Source organism: Bubalus kerabau, chromosome 10, assembly GCF_029407905.1.
Source record: "Bubalus kerabau isolate K-KA32 ecotype Philippines breed swamp buffalo chromosome 10, PCC_UOA_SB_1v2, whole genome shotgun sequence".
Classification (NCBI taxonomy): domain Eukaryota; kingdom Metazoa; phylum Chordata; class Mammalia; order Artiodactyla; family Bovidae; genus Bubalus; species Bubalus kerabau.
The window spans coordinates 51,998,638-52,023,802 of NC_073633.1; the positions used below are offsets into that span (position 1 = coordinate 51,998,638).

The following is a 25,165-nucleotide window of genomic DNA, read 5'->3' on the forward strand; positions in this document are numbered from 1 at the left end:
CACACTTACACTCCCTTTCATCTGATAAAAGCCTTGGCTCCTTCACACTCACACCATTCATCCCACTTCCCATCCCTGATGCTTCCCTGGGCTTCTGGTCAACCATTTGCTCACTGACCATCTTGGCTCCTGTAGTTCTTTCCACCTCAGCTTCTTCCCGATTCCTAGGCTCTTCATCCTCCATGAGGGTAACTTTTCCAAGATCCCAATCTCAACCTCATTGCCATGAACACTTTCTTACCTCAGCTACCCATTCCTTTCCCATAACCAAAAGGGCTGCTGCTGCTAAGTCACTTCAGTCATGTCCGACTCTGTGTGACCCCATAGACGGCAGCCCACCAGGCTCCCTCGTCCCCGGGATTCTCCAGGCAAGAACACTGGAGTGTTGCCATTTCCTTCTCTAATGCATGAAAGTAAAAAGTCAAAGTGAAGTCGCTCAGTCGTGTCCGACTCTTAGCGACCCATGGACTGCAGCCCACCAGGCTCCTCTGTCCATGGGATTTTCCAGGCAAGAGTACTAGAGTGGGGCGCCATTGCCTTCTCCAACCAAAAGGGCATAACCCCCCAAATTCCAAATTCTAGTATCTCACTCTCTGGTCGTAATTGTTTCTCCTTCCAGCTTACTTTCTTAAGGTCTCCTGCAACAATTCTTTGACCTCGTTGTGCACCCAGGCCTACAGGGACCAGTTCTTCCCCACTACCCGTCAGTGGCTTCACTTACCTTTCTGTCTCAGGTTCCTTCACTGGACTCACTCCCTTGAACACACCTCCAACTCCCTTGCTCCTGTTGGCCTCCTTTGCTCTATACCCTCCTTGCAATAACATTTGGCCTCAGTGCAGGGCTCTTGTGTTTCTAGAGCTTCTGAAAACATATAATTTCCTTTGGACATCTGGGTGGTCACTACGCTGTAGGGCAGGTAGGAGAGCAGGAATTTCTATTCCGTCTTATGTATAAGGTACTAAGGCTGAAAGAGGTGAAGTGCCTCTTCCAGATTTGTCTAAAGCTGAGCCTCAAACCTAAGTTTCCTGGCCCCAAGGCCACCTCACCTCTCAAAGGCAGCTCTTCTAGAGTAGGTTGGGATTTGGATACTTGGTGACGAGTGTGTGAGTGGGGGAAGAGCACCCCAACAGAGGGGAGAATGTTCCCTAGTGATGGTGGGGACAGGAAAGATGGAGGTCTAGAGAGAGCAGGCCCATGGTGTTCCTTACAGGCCTCACAGTGGCCTCACAGGCTGTCTTGCAGAGGTGCACCGGCCATGAAATGCAAAACCCGATGCCAATTGGTAAGGCACACTGTCTGAAATAGAATTCCTCCAGCTTCCTGGCCTTCTGCAAATCCCATTTCTTTCCTTGTCAGGGCTCCGGGGCTGAGGGCCCTGCCCCGCTCTGCACATCAAAGACACCACCCATTTTCCCCACACATCTCTCAGAGGCTTTTAACCAGCCTCTGACAATAAAATCGCTTTTAAATAAAAACCAAGGCTCAATATTCGGCAGGAAAGGGATTAACAGGACCAGTCAGGGGATGACATCATGCTATTTTTGTTGGCACTTATCCAGCTCAACTGTGAGGAGTCTGGGTGTGGAGGGAGGAGATACATATATACATACATATATATTTTTTCTTTCTTTTTCTTTTCAACTGACTTGGCTGCTCTGAGTCTCGGTCTGGAAAATCTGGGGAGCTAGAGGGAGCTGGCAGGGCTTGGGATGATCCTCTGTCAGGTCAGGGCATCTGCCAGGTGGAGGGAGGTGAGCACACCAGGTCTGCGGGGACAGAGCTGAGACGGGTGGGCTTTCTGATGTGTCATTTTCCTGGGGCTTCAGGCAATGGGCAAGGAAAGGCCCCATTTGGTGATCAGGCCCTCAACTTAGAGAAAGGTGCCCTCCAAAGTGGGCAAATGTACAACCAGTGGTAGAGACAGATTGATCTAGAGAACTAGGGCCTGGCCCATCACCCACAGCCCTCTGGGTGATGCCAACAGGCCACGCCAGAATGACAGAGACCTGAGGGCCTTGGAGGACACCTGCTCCACTGGTTCCCAAACTGAATTTTTTTGTTGTTAAGGAACTTCAGCTTTAGGTGGCCCACTGCATGCTGAAGACTGAAAGAAGACAAGCTACAAGGCTTGGAGCCTTCTGGCTGTACTCCCCTGGTTCCTGGGACTCCCTTGGAATCTAACACCAAACATACAAACCCAACATTTCTGATCATTCATTTGTGAACACTTACTTAGTGCTTTCTCCATGCCTGACATTTCTCCAGGTATAAGGGGCACTCTGGTGAGCAAAACCAGGCACAGTCCCCCCAAACCCACCCCATGAGGCTTACATTTTGGTGTTGGTTCATACTCGTTAAATAAATAATGACAGAAATAAATGTTAACTATCTCCACCCCAACATGCATGAAGAAATTCACTTGTTTCTTTTGTGCCAGATTCTTAGTACTCCAGGCTCTGGACCACCTAGCCTTTCCAATTTGGTCCCACACTTCCCTCCCACCTAACCCCCAGCATCATCCAGTCCTCAATGCATTTTTCCAGGCTCAACTTGTGTTTCCTACCTCCAGGGCTGCCCCCGCTCCTCTTTTCTCCTTTCTCTCCCACCAGACATCTCCAGTGTGCCTGGAAAACCCCAGACAGCCCCACATGTCTGAAGTCTCTTCCACTGGAAGCGACCTTCCAGCCCTCCTCATCACCACTGCCTGGCCCTGGGAGAAGGGGTGCTGCCAGCATTGGCTGAGGAGCAAGAAACCTGGACGGGATCCCCATCCTGCTGCCAAGATCTCAGATGAGTCACCCAAGCTCACAGCGGAACTCACCCATGAACTCACCTCAAGTCCAGACTTGTCTGATCATCTCAGGTGTGCCCAGCTCCTCACCTGGGGAAACAGCTTGAAGGCCAGGGTCCATTCTCTCTTTCATCTTCTCCCAGTGCTTTGAGCTCATTTGAAGCCAAACATGACACTTGTCCATTGGCTATGCATCTTATTGGGTGCTCCTGGGCCCGCGTCTCTCACTTGCTCATTTGCTGCTCAGAGCTTTCTTCTCCTGGGAAGACTGAAGAAGCTCCTGCCGGGGTCTCATTCAGACCCCTAAACATCTGTTGATCACCTTTTGCTCTCCAGATCCTGTGCTCGGATGGCATCTTCTCTTCCCTTCAAAGAGTATAGGACCTAGGCGAGGAAGCAGGTAAGTAAAACCACCGTGCTGTTGTTGTGGACTAGGTGGAGTCAGGGATTCCAGCCAGCTGTAGGCCCCCTCCCTTCTCCTTTCAGAAGGTGGCATTGTTGAAACTATAGGGGTGATCAGAAGGTTGGGTTATCCCCCTGTCCTCTCAGGGCCTCCCCTAGTATTGGCATGTCTGCTTCCTGGAACCCTGAGTTACTGGGTATTTGAGAGACTATGAGTCCATCTCCTCTGAGGCCAGCAAGTAGATGAGCACTCTTTTGTGACCCCATTTTATTGGGCTTCCTAAAATAGCCATGTCAGACTGAACAAGGCATAAGTTGAGTTCTCTACTGAAGAAAAGACCCTGATGCTGGGAAAGATTGAAGGCAGGAGGAGAAGGGGATGGCAGAGGATAAGATGGTTGGATGGCATCACTGGCTCAATGAACATGAGTTTGAGTAGGCTCCTGTAGTTGGTGATGGACAGGGAAGTCTGGCGTGCTGCAATCCATGGGGTCGCAAAGAGTCAGACACGACTGAGTGACTGAACCGAACTATTTAAGAAGTTGTGGACACTTTGGAACTATAATGTAGAAGAAGAAAAGTCCTGTTTCCTATTTGTAAATTTATTTTACAATGTTGTACAGTACATTACACACCCATACATACATAACTGAAACAAAAATGTCATAAAATCACACTTGTCTCTTTCCCCTGGCTATTCTTGTACATGCAATGGACTCTGTACGTTTTTTCTTTCTTTTAAAATTTCATTGAAGTGTAGGTGATTTACCATGTGTGTTAATTTCTTCTGTGCAGCAAGGTGACTCAGTTATATATTGTTGTTGTTCAGTCACCAAGTCATGTCTGGCTCTTTGCAACCCCTGGACTGCAGCACGCCAGGCTTCCCTATCCTTCACTATCTCCCGGAGTTGGCTCAGATTCATGTCCATTGAATCGGTGATGCCATCCAACCATTTTATCCTCTGTTGCTCCCTTCTACTCCTGCCCTTAATCTTTCTTTTTAAAATAACATGATTTTTATTCTGTTGTTCAAGTCCCTTCAATTTTTAAACATTTCATTATTTAGCATGTATTACTTACACTTTTTTTAAAAATAGATTTTAAGGATACAGAAAAAGAGTGCTTATTTGATTTGGACATTTTATGTTTAATGGATATATTACCATAAACAGGCAGATGAGAGTGGGTGAGCCTCAGGAGAGGTGAAATGATTTCAGGGCCCTTGCTATAAATGAAGATATTTGACAATGGAATTCTGAGAAGGTGGAGGGAAATACATATGTATGTGTGTGTTTTAGAATCCATTGATAAAGGACTTGTCCCAAAGTATGACAATGGGAACAGAATTGGCTTGATCTTCTCAATTCAAAGTCACAAATAAACCATAATGGAAAAAAATATAAAGAAGAATGTATGCATATGCATAATGGAGTCCCTTTGCTGTACAGCTGAAATTAATATTGTAAATCAACTATGCATCGATAAAAGTAAAAGCTAAAGTCACCATGGTGCTTGTGGGAAGTGTCCTGAAGGACTTCAAGGTCATGATTTGGAATATCCTGTTGGGAGGATGTTTAAATTACACTCACCTGGAGAAGCATCTGCTGTGTTGGAGACTGTAGTGCCATACTGTACACAACGATGAAGGCTCATCAGTTTTGAAAGTAAGTTCGGTGACCTTCATCTTCCTGACCACTCAGGTTCTGAGGATTTAGGTCTATTTCTTATTCATTTGGATTTGCTCCTGAGTTTTAAAGGAAAGGCACTTAAAACAAAGTCCAAAGCAGAGGTCCCAATGACCTTCTCTTACACTCAACCTGGTTCCCCAAACCCTGAGCTTCCCCCCCACACTTTAGCAAGGGTCCAGGTCATCCCATCTCCACCTGGCTCCTTTGGAAACCTCTTCCCCTTGCCACTAGAAGTTTCTAACTCTCTGGCTCATCCTTTCCAGCCCCGCCTGATACTCTGGCCTTGGGACATTCATTCTGAAGGATTACCCTTTCAGCTATTTGCTCAGCTTTCTCTATCCTTTCCTCTCCAGGCTCTCTTGTGGCCCTTCAAATCCTGGGGCCCAGCAGGGACCAAGGAGGGAAAAGTTCCACATACTGTAGTCCATGGTCACCAGAGGACATGGATTCTTCTCTTTGGATTTCTTCTTAACATTTCCATCAGTGTGAGCTGCATGCATGGGGGTACTGTGATCTAATAGCACCATGAAATCATGAATATACTCTTCTCCCCTAAACAGTAATTATTGTTGGAGAGATAGCACTGTTTAAGCCACAGAGGAGAAATTTAGCTGTTCAGTGGGTGCTGGAGACAGCCCATACCAGCTTGCGAAAGGTGACTGATAAGTTTTCTGGAATTTGCAAGTCAGTAGTTAAATATTACCATGATTAAAGAGGAATTATATAAACTTATAATAAACACATTTTATTGAAAACAAAATTTAATAAATACTAAAAATGTGTTACTTCCTTATTGTTTTATGACACTTTATCATCTGTGTTCTTGCGGTTACTCACATCTACTGCATTTATCTGGTGTTAACTTCATGGCAAATTATGTCCTAATGCATGAGAACAGAAGAACTTTACTAGTCTGTGGAATCAGAGAGATTTGGGCTCAAATCCTGGCCCATTAATGACCAGAAATGGTGTCTTTTTTTCTACTTTATTTTCCAGTCTCTGAAACAGGTGAGTGAGCAATAGCGCCTCCCTCACAGGATTATTGTGAAAATTAACTGATTTACAAGCCAGTTGATGCCGAAAGGACAGGTGTGTTTCCCTTTACCCACCTCCCCTCCTCCCCACTCCCGGGATTCTGTACAGGACAAGGAGGCTGCACCATCCACAGGCAGGGCCCTCAACCCTATGTCACAGCTCCTGTCCTCACAGCTCCCCGCTCCCACCTCTTAGCCCTTCAGTCTCCAGTAGCAATGCTCCACATCACCCATCCTGGGGTGCTGCATTCTCCACCGTACTCTGCCCACACTTTAAAAAAATATTTTTTTGGTTATACACCATGGCATGCAGGACCTTAGTTGCCCTACCAGGGATTGAGCCTGTGCCCCCTGTATCGGAAGGCAAAGTTTTAACCACCAGACCACAGGGAAGTCCTTCTGTCCATAAAAATCCAGCTTTGTAAACAGCCCCTTTCTTCAACTCTCCTCAAATTAACCTGACATGAGTGTCCAACCTACTTCCTGTGGGGCCTGATGGAGAAACTGAGCACGGCACCTGGTGCCTAGTAGGTGCCTCAGGAATGGAACACAAAACTCTGTTCCTTGTTAAAGGGATACCTGGGCATATTAATCCAACAACACTCCCTGATGTAACATGCACTTATCTGCATTGACAGAGGAGTCACTGGACCTCCAGGGAAGTTCTGGTACTTATCACATGTTATTATTATTATTATTTTTTTATGAAGCACCTGTTGCGTGGCAGTCACTGAGGTCTCTGGGGATTAACCTCTTGCCTATTGGTTTCAGCAGGGGAGGGGCTTGCTGGTGTTTCCTCTCTCATGACACCTACCATGACACATACATGATTACATCATCACCAGTCTCAAGATGATGTACCAGTCAGCGCTCTCACCCAGGATTGAGCAGTAAGTCATTATTGGGAAAAGTGGGTTCCACTCACTGTGTGTTCTCTGGGGAGGACACCCACATAGGAGTAGGTGGCCCTGTCAAAATGGGCCTTTTTCTGGCCCAAACCTAGGTGTGAAGTTGTATGCCAAAGATTTAGGGAATTCCCTAAGGGAGATAGGGGTGGCTGGCTGGTGGAGGGCTGGGTTCTAGCCCTATTTAGCTGCTGCCTTTCTGTGGGTGGACAGTGATGGTCTTGGTTTCTTTCTCTGTAAACAGATGCTTGGTGGATTAGTTTTCTGAGGCTGCAGCAACAAAGGACAACAAACTGAGTGGCTTAAAACAACAGGAATGTATTCTCTTACAGTTTGAGAGGCCAGAAGTCCCAAGTCAAGTTGGCAGCCGAACATCTGAGCTGGTTCCGTATCAGTCAGATTTGCCATGCCTTATAGGTGTGTGTGTTTGAGTATAATATGTTGGTTAAAACTAGACTCTTACCCATCAATTTTGGACAGTTAATCAGTTATACTTCTGAACTCCTGCTGACACATCTAAAGTCAATTGTGAAATACTTAAAGATCTAAATAAAACAAGATAGACTTTCAGTTAATCAGCATGCCGATTAAAAAGAAAAAAGTTGTCAGCAGGGTCATGCTCCTTCTTAAGTTCCTATGGAGCATCCTTCCTTGTTCTTCTGACTCCTGGTGACCCCTGGTGTCCTTGGCTCATGGTAGCATCACTCCAATCTCTGCATCTGTCTGCACTTAGCCTTCTTGCCTCTGTGTGGCCTCTCTCCTTCTTCTAAGGACACCAGCCACTGGATTCGGGGCCCATCCAAATCCAGTATGATCTCATCTTGAGTTTTAATCACTTACATTGCAAAGACCTCATTTCAAAATAAGGTGACATGCTGAGGTTCATGGTGGGCATGAGTTTTGGGGGGATACTATTTAACCTGCTAGAGTTGTATTATAGGCTTTCAGTAGTTCTTACCAGTTTCAGCTCTTTGGAAGTTGGTGGGTATGTGGGATTCCCTAGTCGGGCACCTCTCCTTGGTTGGGACTCCCCTGCAAAAGACTGGGTGAAGCAGGATGTCCTCTGAGCTCTGTGGAGAAGAACCAAGAATTATTGGTGGGACGAATTACCAACAAGCAGCATGACTACCACTCAAGACCAGATCACATTCCCCTCTTCTTTTCTCTACTGTCACGACTTGGCCCTTCTACCCCCCTCTCCCTCCCCATTCCCTTCCCCATTCTTCCTACTGGCCCCTATTGGAGTCTGTCTTTGTGCAGGGCACCAAGCTAGGCACATCCATCATTTCTCTTCCTCCCAGTGGTGCAAGGAAACTTGAGGCACTACCATCCCCACATAAGTTATAAACCTGAGCATGTGTACAGCTATGAAGTGGCAGACCCAGAATCTGCCCACACGTCTGACTGATCCGAATCTCATGCTCTTGCCATATACCTGCATGTTTTAGCAGCAGGGAAACAGGACTCAGCTCTGGTTTTACTTGGATGACACTTGTGTTCAAGGTGACATTATGAAACTGGCAAATTAATTTATAAAACTTCCCTCTGAGTTGCCGTTCTCATCTTTTCTTTTCTCCCTGTGCCCCCAACCCCCATGGTGGTGTCTAGGACCCCAGGGTCTGCTCTGGCTCCTTCACTTTCTTAGGTCGCTCCCTCCTACCCAGGTAGCAATGTCTGATGGCAGCATACAGTGCTGCCCACACCTCACCCGCAACCCTCCAAGGGTCTCTGCATTTTCATTAGCATGTGGGCCTGTGTGTGTGTAAAGCCATTTTCTTTGCTCACTTTTCCTACCTTGTCCCTAATTCCTTCTAACGGCATAGCGGGCTCTGCCTATTTGACCAGGATAGACATTCCTGCTGCACTTTTATAGCTTTTATCATAATAGTGTGTGGTCTAAACTTTTATTACACAGTAGTTCTTTTTGGGGGTTTCCTTGGTGGCTCAGTGGCAAAGAATCCACCTGCCAGTGCAGGAGACATGGGTTCCATCCCTGGGTTTGGAAGATCCCCTGGAGAAGGAAATGGCAACCCATGTTCTGGAGAATCCCATGGACAGAGGGGGAGGAAAGGCAGGCTATGGTCCATGGGGTTGCAAAGAGTTGGACACGTCTGAGCACAGCAGAATTCTTCTTTGAGCCAACACCTTTTTATAAAACTTAAATACATACTATAGCCAACTTCTAAACAATAATACTTATGGAAACAGGGATTATGCATGCTTCATAGTTTTTCTAAAACTTTAAACAGTTTGCTTTTTTTTCACCCTAATGTCTTCTGTATTCAGTGGTGTGGGGGTCACCGTTTGGTGAGTGATGATGAACTTGGTGGTGGTACCATGTCCTGCTGCCCAACTGAGGCACCCTCCAAGGATGCTGGGTTTTTTCTTGGAGGGTTATATCAATAAAGATCAAGAGCAAAAGTTTGGGGGTTCATACACTGATGTAACTTTTTTGGAAATCAGTCTGGAGATATGTATTAAGATATGTATTACCTTATAATATTTAACTTTATATTTCTAAAAAATAATTCCTGAGATATAACAACTCTCAAAGGAGGAAAAATTTGATTTCATAACTCCATTTATAATAGCAACTGTTTAGACATCGATCTAAGGTTCCAATGATTGGGACAAATCATTTGTGGTGTATGCTTTATGGAACACTATGCAACTATTAAAATGATGCTTACTGTATAAATTAAGTGAAAGAAGCAAGACATACACAGATATTAAATACATAAGATAATCATTACTATGTAAAATAAAATATGCATGAAAGACTTTCTTGAGTTTTTATTTTATTTTTTTAATTTAAATTTATTTATTTTAATTGGAGGCTAATTACTTTACAATATTGTATTGGTTCTGCCACACATCAACATGAATCCACCACAGGCATACACGTGTTCCCCATCCTGAACCCCGCTCCCACCTCCCTCCCCGTACCATCCCTCCGGGTTATCCCAGTGCACCAGCCCCAAGCATCCTGTATCAAACCTGGACTGGCGATTGGTTTCTTATATGATATTATACATGTTTCAGTGCCATTCCCTCAAATCGTCACACCCTCTCCCTCTCTCACAGAGTCCAAAAGACTGTTCTATATATCTGTGTCTCTTTTGCTGTCTCACATACAGGGTTATCATTACCATCTTTCTAAATTCCATATATATGCATTAGTATACTGTATTGGTGTTTTTCTTTCTGGCTTACTTCACTCTGTATAATAGGCTTCAGTTTCATCCACCTCAATAGAACTGATTCAAATGTATTCTTTTTAATGGCTGAGTAATACTCCACTGTGTATATGTACCACAGCTTTCTTATCCATTCATCTGCTGCTGGACATCTAGGTGGCTTCCATGTCCTGGCCATTAGAAACAGTGCTGCGATGAACATTGGGGTACACGTGTCTCTTTCAATTCTGGTTTCCTCAGTGTGTATGCCCAGCAGTGGGATTGCTGGGTCATAAGGCAGTTCTATTTCCAGTTTTTTTAAGGAATCTCCACACTGTTCTCCATAGTGGCTGTACTAGTTTGCATTCCCACCAACAGTGTAAGAGGGTTCCCTTTTCTCCACACCCTCTCCAGCATTTATGAAAGACTTTCAAGAGATGTTGTAATGTTAGCAAAGGTGTTTGGAGAGTGGGACTACAGATATTTTCCCCTTGATTTTCTACTTTTTCTTTTTTTATAATTTCCAAGTTTTAAAAAGTAAGCTTAAGAAGGGGGGATTAAACCACTGATAAAATATTTATGTATCTTCTATTTCCACTCTGTAAACAGAAATATTGCCATTCAGTCCAAACTGAAGTCTCCAAAGAGAAAATGAGGCATAACACGATATGTAAGTGTGTGAATGCGTGTGTGAATGTGAATGTGTGTGTGTGAATGTGGGTGTGTGTGAATGTATGCATGAATGTGTGTGTGTGAGGGTGAAGGGGTAAGTCGTATTAATGCCTCCCACTACAGATCAACAGGGAGTCCCCAGGGAAGGGAGACCCCAAATCCAGTCCCCAAATGTCCCATTGCAACCTGCACACCATGGCCCTGGCAGTACTTGTAAACACATTGTCCTCTAAGAGCAATGACCAGCTGACATCTCAAGTTACTTCCCAGGGCCAGGGGAGAGAGTGGAGAGATTCTCCAGGGGTGGGGTGCCTCCTTCTGGATGTCTTCAGACAGTCCCTTTGTCCATCAAGTTTCTGAAAGGCCAACAAGTACCAGGAGGGCCCCGAGGTAGGCACTGAGTTAGGCACGTGGGAGCAGAAAACAGGTGTTGAGATGAGAACAGGTGTGAACTAATGAGAACGGAATAACCATAACAACCAAGGAGCTACTCTTTACTGAATGCCTATAATGCGTACAGTAAATGTGATACCAATTTTATCTCTTTTAACCTTCATAACCACCCTAAGGGAGAGGATTATAGACCCTATTTTGTGATGAGAAGACAGATTCAGAGAAGTTAAGTAACCTGCACAAGGTCACACAGTTTGAACTCATACGCAGGTCTGACTCACTCCAACTTTTTCAAAGCTGCTGTCCTGACTCCATGGAAGGGATCTAAAGCTATTCACCCTCTCCCCTGCTTTACAGGCCTGTTGAAGTGTTGGGTAACTGGGGGTGGTAATGAGTCAAGCAGTGGCTTTTGGGGGATGTAAACCGCAGTGCTGCTTTCACTTGCTTAATTAAGTCAAGTTCATCTTAGCCTTCTACAGGCTGCCAAAATGCTCAGCCAGGAGAGAGCCAGCATCCATGGGAGGTGCTGAGATGCTGATGTGTATGTACGTGATCTCTTATGGCCTCAAAGACCAGCTTACATGTACTTTATTAAGAAGGTAGTCATGTTGATTGCCTTAATATTAATAAGAACTATGGTTAGGAGCCCCCCTTTCTCCCTGGCTCCCTCTCATGCATCAGGTTTCAGCCTGTAGCGCATAGTTGTGGTTAAATTTTCAACCCCTAAAACAGAATAGAAAAGATGATGACAGCTATAATCACCACACACACACACACACACACACACACACACACACACACACACTCTGTCTCTCCTTCATGCCATAACCATTTGCTGAAAATGCTGACTTAATCATATCAACCTAATTGCTAGGTTGAAATAATGATAATGATGATGATAATGATGATAATAACAGAATTGCTTTCAAATTGTTTTGAGCAATGTTGCAACATCAAGCTGCCATCCTCATGCCCCAGGAAAGAATTTGCATTTTAGGATTCAGTTCATATCAGGCAAATGACTCCAGGAAGGTAAACGCAGTCTTTAATGAGGTTTTTCTTGCCTAGAGTGAAATCTTACTTCTTTCTGTAAAAGCAGGTAAATGCCAATTTTCTAGGCAGGATTTGGGCCCAAAGTCCAAATTTGCAATTACCAGAGGGTAGATTGTGCAATGAAATCCTGGGCTCTGATTTAAAGTGGCCTCCTTGCATTGTAGCTGTGGTTTCAGTGGGGGTCATGACCTGGTGGGTATGTGGCTCCCTGGCTCTCTCTGGCACGGAAATGGTTTGAGTTTCTGTGGCACACCTCTGGAAACCAGAGTTGGGGGGCTTCCTTCCAGCCATGGCAGGTAGGCCACAGTCTGAAATGTTCCAGGTAATTAAAGACATAAGGGTGGAGATGAAAACCCCCATGGTCCTTCAACAAAACCTTTCTGAGTGCTGACTGTGTGTGGCTCTAGGTAGTGAAGAAGTAAAGGAGAAACATGTACACAAATAATTACTTGTGATCAAAAAGTGCTCTAGAAAAGAGATGCTGAAGGAGCCAAGGGTAAGCTGAATCAATGACATTTGAACTGGTTCTTAATGTATGAAAAGAAGTTAACCAGATGCAGGTCAGGGTGGGGAGGCAGATGTAGGGTACGCAGGGGAAGAAGGCATTTCAGACAGAGGCAACAGAGTAAAATAAAAGCAGGAAGAAATCAAAGGTATGTGAGATTAACATGTATACACAGCTGTATATAAAATAGATAATCAGGAGAGGGTGGGAGGTATGGAGAGAGTGACATGGAAACATACATTCAGTTCAGTTCAGTTCAGTCGCTCAGTCGTGTCTGACTCTTTGCAACCCCATGAACCGCAGCATGCCAGGCCTCCCTGTCTATCACCAACTGTCAGAGTCCACCCAAACCCATGTCCATTGAGTCGGTAATGCCATCTAACCATCTCATCCTCTGTGGTCCCCTTCTCCTCCTGCCCTCAATCTTTCCCAGCATCAGGGTCTTTTCAAATGAGTCAGCTCTTTGCATCAGATGGCCAGAGTATTGGAGTTTCAGCTTCAACATCAACCCTTCCAATGAACACCCAGGACTGATCTCCTTTAGGATGGACTGGTTGGATCTCCTTGCAGTCCAAGGGACTTTCAAGAGTCTTCTCCAATACCACAGTTCAAAAGCATCAATTCTTTAGCACTCAGCTTTCTTTATAGTCCAACTCTCACATCCATACAGGACTACTGGAAAAACCACAGCCTTGACTAGACAGACCTTTGTTGACAAAGTAATGTCTCTGCTTTTTAATATGCCATCTAGGTTGGTCATAAATTTCCTTCCAAGGGGTAAGCGTCTTTTAATTTCATGGCTGCAATCACCATCTCCAGTGATTTTGGAGCCCAAAAATATAAAGTCAGCCATTGTTTCCACTGTTTCTCCATCTATTTGCCATGAAGTGATGGGACCAGATGCCATGATCTTAGTTTTCTGAATGTTGAGCTTTAAGCCAACTTTTTCACTGTCCTCTTTCACTTTCATCAAGAGGCTTTTTAGTTCCTTTTCACTTTATGCCATAAGGGTGGTGTCATCTGCATATCTGAGGTTATTGATATTTCTCCCGACAGTCTTGATCCCAGCTTGTGCTTCATCCAGCCCAGCGTTTCTCATGATGTACTCTGCATATAAGTTAAATAAGCAGGGTGACAATATACAACCTTGACGTACTCCTTTTCCTATTTGGAACCAGTCTGTTGTTCCATGTCCAGTTCTAACTGTTGCTTCCTGACCTGCATTAGGTTTCTCAAGAGGCAGGTCAGGTGGTCTGGTATTCCCATCTCCTTCAGAATTTTCCACAGTTTATTGTGATCCACACAGTCAAAGGCTTTGGCATAGTCAATAAAGCAGAAATAGATGTTTTTCTGAAACTCTCTTGCTTTTTCGATGATCCAGCAGATGTTGGCAATTTGATCTCTGGTTCCTCTGCCTTTTCTAAAACCAGCTTGAACATCTGGAAGTTCACAGTTCACATATTGCTGAAGCCTGGCTTGGAGAATTTGAAGTATTATTTTGCTAGCGTGTGAGATGAGTACAATTGTGTGGTAGTTTGAGTATTCTTTGGCATTGCCTTTCTTTGGGATTGGAATGAAAACTGACCTTTTTCAATACATTACCATTTGTAAAATAGGTAGCCAATGAGAACTTGCTGTATGACTCAGGGAACTCAACCTGGGGCTTGGAAACAACCTAGAGGGGTTGGATGGGGAGAGAGGTGGGAAGGATATTCAAATGAGAGGGGACATGGGTAAACCTATGGCTGATTCAGGTTTATGTTTGGTAGAAACCAACACAATACTGTAAAGCAATTATTGTTCAATCAAAAATAAATAAAAAGAAAAAAATAGATAATCAGCAGGTACCTACTGTACAGCACAGGGAACTATACTCAGTATTTTGTAATAACCTATAAGGGAGAAGAATCTGAAAAAGAAGGGAGATACATACATATACATAACTGAATCTTTGTGCTGTACACCTAAAACTAACATGATATGGTAAATCAATTGTAGTTCAATTTTTTAAAAAAAGGTATTTGAGGGATAATCTCATCCAGCACTACTGTAACTCTATCTGCTCTAACTTTCAAGGCTTCCAGCTGCATCAGAGCCCCATTTTCTCGGTATATCCCTGTGCTACGGAGATGTTCATGGGGTGGTAATTGTATCTATGTGGCTCTTTGCTATATAATACCTTTTTGTCATTCAGTTACAAAATATTTTAAAATTTCCATGATTATTGTTTATTTGACTCATTAATTATTTAGAAATCTATTTAGAAATTTTCTTAACACCTGGGTTTTGTGTAGAAATGTTTTGGTTTCTGACATAACTTTATTCCACTGCACAGAGTATGTGGCCCATACACTATCAATTCTTCAGTGCCATTTGATATTTCTTTTATGGCCTAGGGTACATGATTAATTTTCCAAAAGTTGTATTTAAAAAGCTATTTATTCTTTACTTATGAGATGCAAGGGTCATAAATTTGACCCACAGTTCAAATCTTCTACAGCCTTTCTAATATTTTTGTTTGGACCCTTTCTGAGATAAGTGATTAAAATCCATCACTATGATGTGGATTGTCAATATTTCCTTATAATGTCAGTTTTTGCTTTATGTATTTTGAGTCTATGTTGCAAGATGAGTATAGGTTCAGGATAGTTATATTTTTGGGGTGAACTGTTCCCTTTATCAAGACCTTCTTTATTGCCAAGTTTCTGTCTTCAGGTCTATTTTGTTTCAAATTAATACTGCTAAATCAACTTTCTTTTAGTTAATATTTACTTGGTGTATTTTTCCTAATCTTTTGCTTTCACCTTTCTTCACATGTATATTTTGTGAATAACTTTAGCTAGATTCCAGTGCCTAAAACTGGTAATTATTTCTTGAATGAGTGAATGAAAAAAAAAGGAAATCCAAACTGAAAATTTGTCCTTTAGCAGATAAGTTTAATCTGTTTGTATTTGTTGTTATTACTGATATATTTAACTAACCTCTATCACTTTTTGTTTTCTAGTTACTTGTGTCTTTTTCCTTTTTTGCTTTGTTGCCGTCCACTGGATAGACTAAATATCTTTTCCTTTTTTTCTAGCTTCAAAGTGATTCTTTTACTCCTTAACTGAACAATGGCACAATCACTTTTCATCTTTGTGTTACCAAGAAGAAAACAGAGAACAACTATCTATCAACTGTCTTTTGATGGGCACCGTGTTAGACATTTACTATGTACTTTGATCAGCACAGAACTCCTCTAAGCTCAATATGAGTATCCCCATTTTGCAGACAGGAAAATGGAGACTCAGAGAATTAAGTCACTTGTCCAAGGCCCCACAGCCAGAGAGCAGCAGATCTGGGACTGGAACCCATTCTGGGTGACCCTGAAGGCTCTGCACGTCCCCCTGCAGGCAACACCGCTGGCGAAGACTAACCTCAGGCACTGAAGGGCGACTATCAAGGTCTTTCTTAGTCCTCACAGTTGTATTCTGATCAGCAGACCCCGTTATCGGTGTCTCAGTGATAATTCAGAAATGGAAATAAATAAACACAGGCCCGGGTACAAGTTCTCAGCAAGAGAAAGTCAAAAGCTGAGACGTGAGCAGAGCTCTTAAAACCCTCCAAAATGAAATCTTCCAAAAGCTGGATTATTCCTGTCAATATTTTTTTTAAAACAATATCTCAGAGTTGACCACTTCCTTGGTTCGGGAATGTTCTCTCTTTTCCAGGGCTTCCCTGGTGGCTCAGATGGTAAAGAATCTGCCTGCAATGTGGGAGACTTGGGTTCAATACCTGGGTTGGGAAGATCCCCTGGAGAAGGGAATGGCAACTCACTTCAGTATTCTCGCCTGGGGAAACCTATGGACAGAGGAGCCCAGTAGGCTATAGTCCACAGGGTTGCAAAGAGTCAGACATGACTGAGTGTCTAACACTTTCTCTTTTCGTAGAGGATAGCTGTCCACAGCCAGAGCCCCTTAATAAACACACACAAAGAACTGTCCTTCTTCCCACTATCTCTAAACACTGGTCTTTGGGTATTTGTTCTTTCTTCAAGTATTTGATTTCCTCCCTCTAGGAAGAAGGGCCATGAAGTCAGTGTTGTAGGAAAGTTGGGACAGAAGCTTCTGAGGCAGTACTGCATGCAGTAAGCTTTCGATGAGGTCACCCATGGAGGAGGTAGGGGCCATGAATCAGATTACCCACCATCCCCTTGGCTCCCAGCCTTTCCATTGCAGTATACAATGCCCAGTGGAATGATAATCTTGAATGTCCCACTGATTTTGCAGGGGTACAGGTGCATCTTTGTCTGAAGGACTGGCAGTTCCTTTTCAAGATGAGAGTGTGAAAGAATGTGACCAAATTCCTGAAATACCACTGAGGGACAACAGGCATGCCCAGCAACAGCACTGGAGTGGGTGGTTCCCAAGAGTGCAGCCAGGGCTGGCCACAGGGCCTTACTGGGCTCTGCCTGGGATTTCATCTCCAGTGGAGGCACGTGACAAAGATTGGCTTTTGAGAGGCATTTTTCAAAGTGCAAACCACCTGAATCAGTATTGCCTAGGCGGGGGAAGGAGAGCAAGTGTGCTTTTTAAAATGTTAATTTGGGGCCCCAGCCAAGACTTACTGGGTCAGAATCCTATTGGATTCTGCATCCTGGGGGACCCCAGGAATATGCATTTTCAATAAATGGTCCAGGTGATTTGGTACTGAGTCTAGATTGTTCTTCAAGGGCTCTCTGCAGGTGTCCGAAGCTTCTGGTGGGGTTGCCAAGTTGGTGGGAGCAGGCTTGTGGGAAGTGGACAGGAGTCCTGAGCCCACTTTGCTTTCGGATTGCTGTGTGTCCTTGACCAACTCACTTCATCGCACTGGGCTTCAATTCCTTGCCTGTTAAATAAGAGCCTACAGAGCTTTTAAATTGAGGGACCAGGTGAAAACTAAGAACTCGGGTCTCCATTTTGACATATGAATTTGAAGTGAGAGCAGGACCTCTGTCGTTTATTTGCTGAGTCGTGTCCAACTCTTCCTGAACCCATGGACTGTAGCCCACCAGGCTCCTCTGTCCATAGCATTCTCCAGGCAGCAATTGCCAGTCCCTTCTCCAGGGTATCTTCCTGACCCAGGGATAAAACTCAAGTCTCCTGCACTGGCAGGCAGGTTCCTTACCACTGAGCCACCTGGGAAGACCTGAGAGCAGGACTTCTGAAAGGAGATAATACTTATGGCTAATTTTTATTGTGGGCTCATTGTGTTCCAGGTACTGTTGGAGAGATAGATGTATATGAGCTAATTTTCTTTTCCCCACAGCCCAAAGAGGTAGGTATGTTCCTATACCCATTTTACAGATAAAGAAATTGAGGCAAAGAAATGTTAAAGTCATGGAGGAGGCAGAACTGAGTTCCAAACTCAGACAGTGAGACTCCAGAACCCTTGTCCTTAACAACAGAGTTATACCATTCTCAACCACGAGTGTCCTGCTGGCAATCAGAAATACCAGACACAGTTAAGAGGCCTGATCATCAGGCAAATGTGGCAGTTGTCTAAACAGAGGCAACAGGTGCAAAGCCAGAGAAGCATGGAAAGAGCATCAATAAACATCTGTGACTAATCAACCAAAGGGGACACAGCCTTACCACTTCTACAGGATGGTAAATGTGACTCAGATGGTGGGAATTTATAGCATCATGACAGGTGAGAGGGGGATCTGAAGGGGGAAGCAAGGCGCATTCTAGAGCCCCCTCTCCCCACCACCACCTGCTCAGAACACTGTGGGGTAATAGCTTCAACTACACCCTTTTCTTCATAGAGGTCCAAGGGCACAGATGGGTCCCAGCTTGTTCCAAAGACACATTCAGGAAGTTACAAAATGAGCATGAAGCCACGCCTCCTTCATCAGAAGAGACTTGGCTAGCAGGTAACACCAGGGCCTGATGTAGCATCAGGCAGAGACTGAGCCAGAATTTGATCGTGGGTAAAGCAAGTCCCTGAGGAAGGTTTGTCTACAGGGAGTGCTGTTTCCTGCTGCTGAATGAGTGAGGGGCTGCATTTTCCATGGGAGTGAAGGACCTCACCAGGGACAGATGCCATTCCCGGACTTTCTCATCCTTGCAGCTCTCCCTGGGGAGGGAGGGACGCCTTGCATGGAACCCAGGGATCTTTGGGAGTCAGACCCACCTACTTTCCCAACCCCATGCTCAGCCTCTGCATTCCAGCCACATCTATGCCCTTTTGGTATCTTTCCTCTGACTAATTAAAAAAAAAAATTAGAATACTTTTTCTTACTCTGGCAGTCTGAATGCACTTTATCCTTCAAGACCTGTCTCAACTCCTCTGAGAAGCCTTCCAAAACTACAACACTCCCCCTCCTCGGATTTCCTCTCTCCTCAGAGCTCCCATCACAGTGGTGGCAGACCACTAGCACACACTTGTCCTTTGGCATTGCTAAGAGGTTTTCATGTGTCCTTCCTTTGAACACCAAGCTTCTCCACAGAGAAAGGTCTGTATCATACTCAGAGAGAAGCACTCAGTCAGAGACACATAATTTTGTCATCCCGATGCCTGGTGAATGCTCAGGAGATGTGGTTCAATCAGTGAACACCTGATTCAAGAAGGGGGTCCGAATTTCTGCAAAAATGGGCCTGTAGTTTATGGGGACCTTTAGACTTTATTCTGGGAATAGGGAAGGACAGACACCTGAAGAGCCTGGCCAGATGCCACGTGTGCAGTTCTCAAAGAAGTGCCAGATGTGGGTGCCTCTAGGCCGCCCATGGCCACTTCCCCTCTTGGGTCCCCAGTCCTCAACTCACCATCTTCCTGTCTGTCTGTGAGCCCAGGTCTCTCCCTTTGTTCCAGTTCTGGAAATTACTCCATCTCTTCTAGGAAGGCTCTCTTGCTGAAATGGGATGGGGGAGATAATGTGAGCTTTCCCAAAGCTTCAAACAGTCGTCCCCTCCCTGACATTTCAGATTAACTGGCAGAGTGAATTTGGGAAAGCCCAGAAGAGGCCAAGTTTTGCCTCTTAGCCCCATTAGAGCAGCTGACACTCTAAACCCTTCATTAGAATCTCCTGGGCCATTCCGGACCTATTGAATTGGAATCCTCAGGGCAGTGGCCAGGAACCTCTGTTTTTCACAAGTACCTTGGGCATTTTTTTTTTCTTAAAATAACCATCAGACAAGTTAGAAAAACCACTGTGTTAGAGTTTAGCTGCCAAACAGATAAATAAACTTCTGTGAGCTCATTATGTGAAAGTGGTATGGATTCATCATCTACATAGTGAACATTTGTTGAGCACTTGGGGGCTTGGCACACTTTTAAGCCATTTACATGTATTAACTCATTTGTTCTCTTTAACAACCCTGTGAGGCAGGCACTGTTATTACCTGCACTTAACAGATGAGGAAATTGAGGCACAGAGAAGTGAAGTAACTTACCCAGGGTCCCTCAGCTGGAAAGCAGAGAGCCAGGATTAAAATCTAAGCAGTCTGTGCCCGGAGTTTATACTCTTAACCTATGACACACAGAAGAGTAGCATTATTAGAGCAGGGGCATGCTGCTACATGCTGTAGACAGTGAGTAAACATTCATGGAAAAGAGGAATTGGAAGCAGACCTAATGGAATGTTTGATTTATTAGCCTTTTCACTCAGAGACTGCCAGGTCCCCAACATCAATAACTTGTTCACTTTTACAGCATCCGCAGGGAGAAGCTCTGGAGCCAGCGGTGCTCTTTTGGTTCTGCAGTTGAAGAAACCAAGCCAAGGAGGCCCAATAGGCAGCCTTCAGCATGGAAACCGACCTCCACCCAACTGATGAATGGGAGTCTACCATCTAATGCTCTGCAGCCACAGACCCAGCTATGGGTCCCTTTCCTATTACACCATTGACTTAAGGCCACAGGAATCTAGTGCAACAAATCATTCATGAAAATATGTAAATCAGATAACCAATAGGACGTCAGGCTAAAGCTGGCTTCTGTTGCCATGACACCTCACTCTCACAGGCTTGGTCAGTGGCTGGACTTCACTGCTCTGGACCTTAGGACAGTATTCCTGCCCACCTCCTCTCATGTCCCCTGGTGAATCCAGAAGAATTCTAGAATGTGTTCCAGCTGCTGCTAGCTGGAGGGAATCACATCCGACTTAGGAAAGTATTGAGATTGGGACAGGGCAATCTCAGCTCCACGAAAGCCCACAACTCCATTGTCTGGGAAGAGACTGTGGGCCCTCTCTTCCTTCTCTGGGTTGTGGAGAGAATGCTTGAGTGGAGGTGAGAGATGGAGAGGATGTGGAGGGTGAATGAGCTCCCCAGCAGGGCTGGCTCCCTCTGTTGGGCCATGTACCTGGGGCTACTCCGGTCATAGGCAAGAAGCAGGATATAAGTCTCTCCTAACTCCCCTGAGATCTCTGGGGCCGGGGTGGGGAGAGGGAAGGTGGTCTCACCAGTGAGAGCTGGCCTACGGCTGTACACCAGGCCCCATCCTATAATTCAATGCAGCAGACAGCTGCCTCTGGGATGTGACTAAACAGAATAAATTGACTAGACTCCTCATGGCACCTCAGCTGTCTCTGTGCCTTATTTGTCACCACTATGACCATTCAGCCCTCCCTGAGGAGGCCCCTTCAAAATGTATCTTTAGATCTGAGAGGGAAGCCCTTGGTGATGATGAAGCCAGGTGTACATCTCAGCCCCTGTGTTAGGCATCTGGGATGGAGCAGATGTGGGCGCTCAGAAGGGGACCTGGAGAAGAGAGCTGCAGGGATATAGCAAGGAAGCAGGGGAAGAAGAAGTGAAGAAGCAGAGTTAGAACTTCACAGCTGTGTCCCTATACGGCCCCAATCTTTCCAGCAGAACACTGGTTTACAACTTTGGCTGCACATCAGAATGAAGTGGGACATGTACCCAAGACAGCCTCTTCCCATCAAAACCCAGATTCTGACTTCAGTGGTCTGGGACAGACCTAGCATCAGTATTCTTTATGGCTCCCCAGGGGGTTCAGATGTAAGCCAGGGTTGGCCCTGCCCTCACCACCACCCTGAGGGTGTTTGTAGGCCTCACACGCAGGCTGCTGCATCATTTACTCCTAGGCTAAATGTGGGCCCAGCTTCAGTCTGTGGGAAAAAGCAGCTTGTTTTTTAAAAATCCCTCCACATGGGGAGAATTTGCATCCCTCAAGTTCTGTGACTCTAGCCTATGAGCTCTGTGAGGTAGGGACCACACCTGCCTTGTTTTCTTGGGACCTCAGCATCTCTTACGAATAGCTTTTTAGGGGTTTTCCCTGGTGGTCCAGTCGTTAAGAATCTGACCTCTAATGCAGAGGACTCAGGTTTGATCCCTGGTTGGGGAACTAAGATCCTGCATACTGTGAGGCAACTAAGCCCAAGTGCCACAACTGCTGAGCCCTCACACTCCAGAGCCCACACTCCACAACTAGAGAAGCCCGGGCAATGCAAGGAAAGATCCCACACTTCACAACAAAAAGATCATGCACGCTGTGTCAATATCTGACACAGCCAAATTAATGTTGGAAAAAAAAAAAAAGAATGGCTGTTTGGTATCAGAGTTTGCTTCAAACTCTGTTTTCCTGAAATCTTTTGAGTTGTGGAAGCTCATTGCTGCAAATGATCCTTAACTTCTTCAACAGAAAAATGGGTTTAGCAACAATGAAGTTTACCTCACTGTGTTGTGAATATTGAGTGGGGTTGGTATAGGAAAGAGCTTGGGAAAGCCTGATTCAAATGCAAATTGTTTCACTGCCCCCTGGCTCTAACAAATGAGCTATTCATCCTTTATAAACCTTTTCAAATATCACTGTTCTGTGAACTCTTCAGAATATTAACCACACACTGTACACAGAATTCTATAAGGCACATATCACTCTATATTCGGCATTGATGTTAGTCAGTGGCTCTTGAGCTCTTCCTCTGCCAGGCTCTGGGCAAAAGGTTCACTGCAATGATGTATTTTTCATTCCAGGCAAGAGAATTGGAGCTCCTGAAGGGCAGAGGCCATACGGTGGATTAATCAATCTTGCACAATTCCTAGAAGGGTTTTGCTTCTGGGAAATTTTTAGCAACTAAGATTATGTGTTTCTCAGTCTTGAGTAACTCTTGGGGATTTATAGAAAAAGTGGGATTTTGGAGTTGGGAGAAGAGAGAGCAAAGGGAGTTGGGAGAAGAGCGAGCAAAGGGAATGGTGAGTGGGGGCAGATGGCTTTAGGATGCAGGCAAGGGATGGAGGAGCAGGTGACTTCTCCTCCACATAAGGTCTCTTGAACAGTCTGGCTGCTTTGGAAGGAAGACATCATTGGTGGAGGGCCAAGGCCATGAAGCCCCAAGAACTTATGAGAAGATTAAAGAAGAGCCAGTTAAGCATGGTGGAAAAGTTAATAAAAGACAACCCTGAACTGGATCCATCTGAAGGTTCACAGTTTTCTGCACCCTTGAGATCCCAAAGGGACCCAGTGGAATGAGACAATATCTCAGAATCATGAAACTGAAAGGCATCAGCTTTAACTGGAAGAAACAGTAAGTATCTTATTGTGTAGGGTAACAGCAACAGAGTTTAACTGATTATAAGCCTTTGATGAGAACTTTTGATGAAATAGGCTTTCCAGCAAAACCAGTGTCAACACTGACAAAGACAGTTCCAAAGTGCATTCCTCAGACATGAGCTCTTTAAGATGTTAATAGGAATTGTGGGGACTTTCCTGGTGGTCCAGTGTCTAAGGCTCTGTGCTCCCAATGCAGAGGACCCAGGTTCAATTCCTGGTCAGGGAACTAGATCCCATGTGCTGCAGCTAAGACTTTGCATGCCACAACTGAAGATACTGCATAACTAAGACCCAGCACAGCCAAATAAATAAATATAAATAAATAAATATTAAAAAAAATATGAATTATGTCAAATAGGGACTCCTATGGTCAATCAGTTTGGGAAATACTGGGTTATACATGTTTAAACCCAAGTTTCCCTCTTTTTTCTTTTTTTAATTGCAGCTTGTCTCAGAATCTCTAAAATGGGACTATACCTTGTGAATCTCCAAGAGGCATATGTAATATTTTCCAAATTAGTTCTAGCACAGAACTTCTGGTCTCTTCCCTTTCCTGTAGCACAATTCATAGCAATAGTGTTCCACAGAACAGATTTTGGGACATGCTGCTATAAGCTAAGCTCACTTGTACAAAAGGCAGCTATAAAAAATTCTAGACAGAATATCAATGAATTAAATTCAAAAATTTCTCCAGGAAAAACTAGTGATATGATTCTAGAGATATAAAGATATTTAATATTAGGAAATTAAAGGTAATTCCTAATATTAAGAGGTAAAATTTAAAAATATGATAATCTCAACAGATAATGAACATATATCTGAGAAGTTTCTATATCCCATCTTTATTTAAAAGACTAAAGACCCAGATTAGAAAAATCGTTCCTTAATGGGATAGAAATAATCCATAGTAAATTAAGAAAGATTATTGATTTTCCTGATATTATTAAACATGGTTTTTTAAGCTATACAATGATTCACAAAACAAAATTATACATATGGAGGAGAAGATAAAATTATCATTATTTGCAGATGGTATAGTTGTCTTCCTAGGAAAAAAAGGGAATCAACTGATAAAGCATTAGAATCATTGACAGAGTAAGAGATGCAGGAAATTTTCCAAATCAATTCAAATTAGGAGAAGGCAATGGCACCCCACTCCAGTACTCTTGCCTGGAAAATCCCATGAACGGAGGAGTCTGGTAGGCTCTAGTCCATGGGGTCGCTAAGAGTCAGGCACAACTGAGCGACTTCCCTTTGACTTTTTACTTTCATGCATTGGAGAAGGAAATGGCAACCCACTCCAGTGTTCTTGCCTGGAGAATCCCAGGGACAGGGGAGCCTGGTGGGCTGCCGTCTATGGTGTCACACAGAGTCGGACACGACTGAAGTGACTTAACAGCAGAGAAAACAGATGCTTCCAACAAAAACTTTAAAATATTAAAAAAATAAACCTCAAAAAGAATATGTAGGACCCATCTGAAGGAAACTTTTTCACTTTATTGAAAGATATTTAAAAAGATCTGACTAAATAGATAGCCATACAATATTTACAGATAGAAAATCTGAATATTGTAAAAATGCCGATTTTACCCAATCAATTTATAAGTGCAATAAACTTGCAGTCCAAGAAACTATGGCTTATTTGTTTATCACAATGAATCTAAAACTTATAAAGAAAAAGGGTTGAGAATAATTTAAAAAATCTATTTAAAAAAACATCTTTTGGCTACACTGCGTGGCATGTGGATTCGTTTCCTATCCAAGGATTGAACTTGCACCCTTTGCATTGGAAGCATGGAGTCTTAATCACTGGACTGCCAGGGAAGTCCTGAGAATAATTTTTTAAAGGTTGAAACAAAAGTGATGATGGAGAATTCAAGGATTAAAGTCTCTTATAGAATAATGATAATTTAGTGAGTGAAACATGCTCAGTCGTGTCCAACTCTTTGTGACCCCATGGGATATAGTCCATGGAACTCTCCAGGACAGAATTCTGGAGAGGGTAGCCTTTTCCT

The 25,165-nt window shown here is 44.2% G+C and overlaps 2 long non-coding RNA genes across 3 annotated transcripts; one reads left to right on the plus strand and one right to left on the minus strand.

Annotated features, from left to right (window-relative positions):
* Positions 1–2,864: 2,864 nt before the first annotated feature.
* LOC129621363 (uncharacterized) lies at positions 2,865–20,343 on the minus strand. 2 transcript variants are annotated; one of them, XR_008699247.1, is made up of 7 exons: positions 20,211–20,343; positions 20,033–20,109; positions 19,406–19,491; positions 7,780–7,891; positions 7,285–7,366; positions 4,784–4,938; positions 2,865–3,176 (listed from the first exon to the last, which is right to left on the minus strand). It is a non-coding gene; the product is annotated as an uncharacterized LOC129621363 (long non-coding RNA). The 2 variants fall into 2 exon arrangements; XR_008699248.1 differs by lacking the exon at positions 7,285–7,366.
* On the plus strand, positions 18,379–20,555 carry LOC129621362 (uncharacterized). The gene is made up of 2 exons (XR_008699246.1): positions 18,379–18,592; positions 20,292–20,555. It is a non-coding gene; the product is annotated as an uncharacterized LOC129621362 (long non-coding RNA).
* The last annotated feature ends 4,610 nt before the right edge of the window (positions 20,556–25,165 follow it).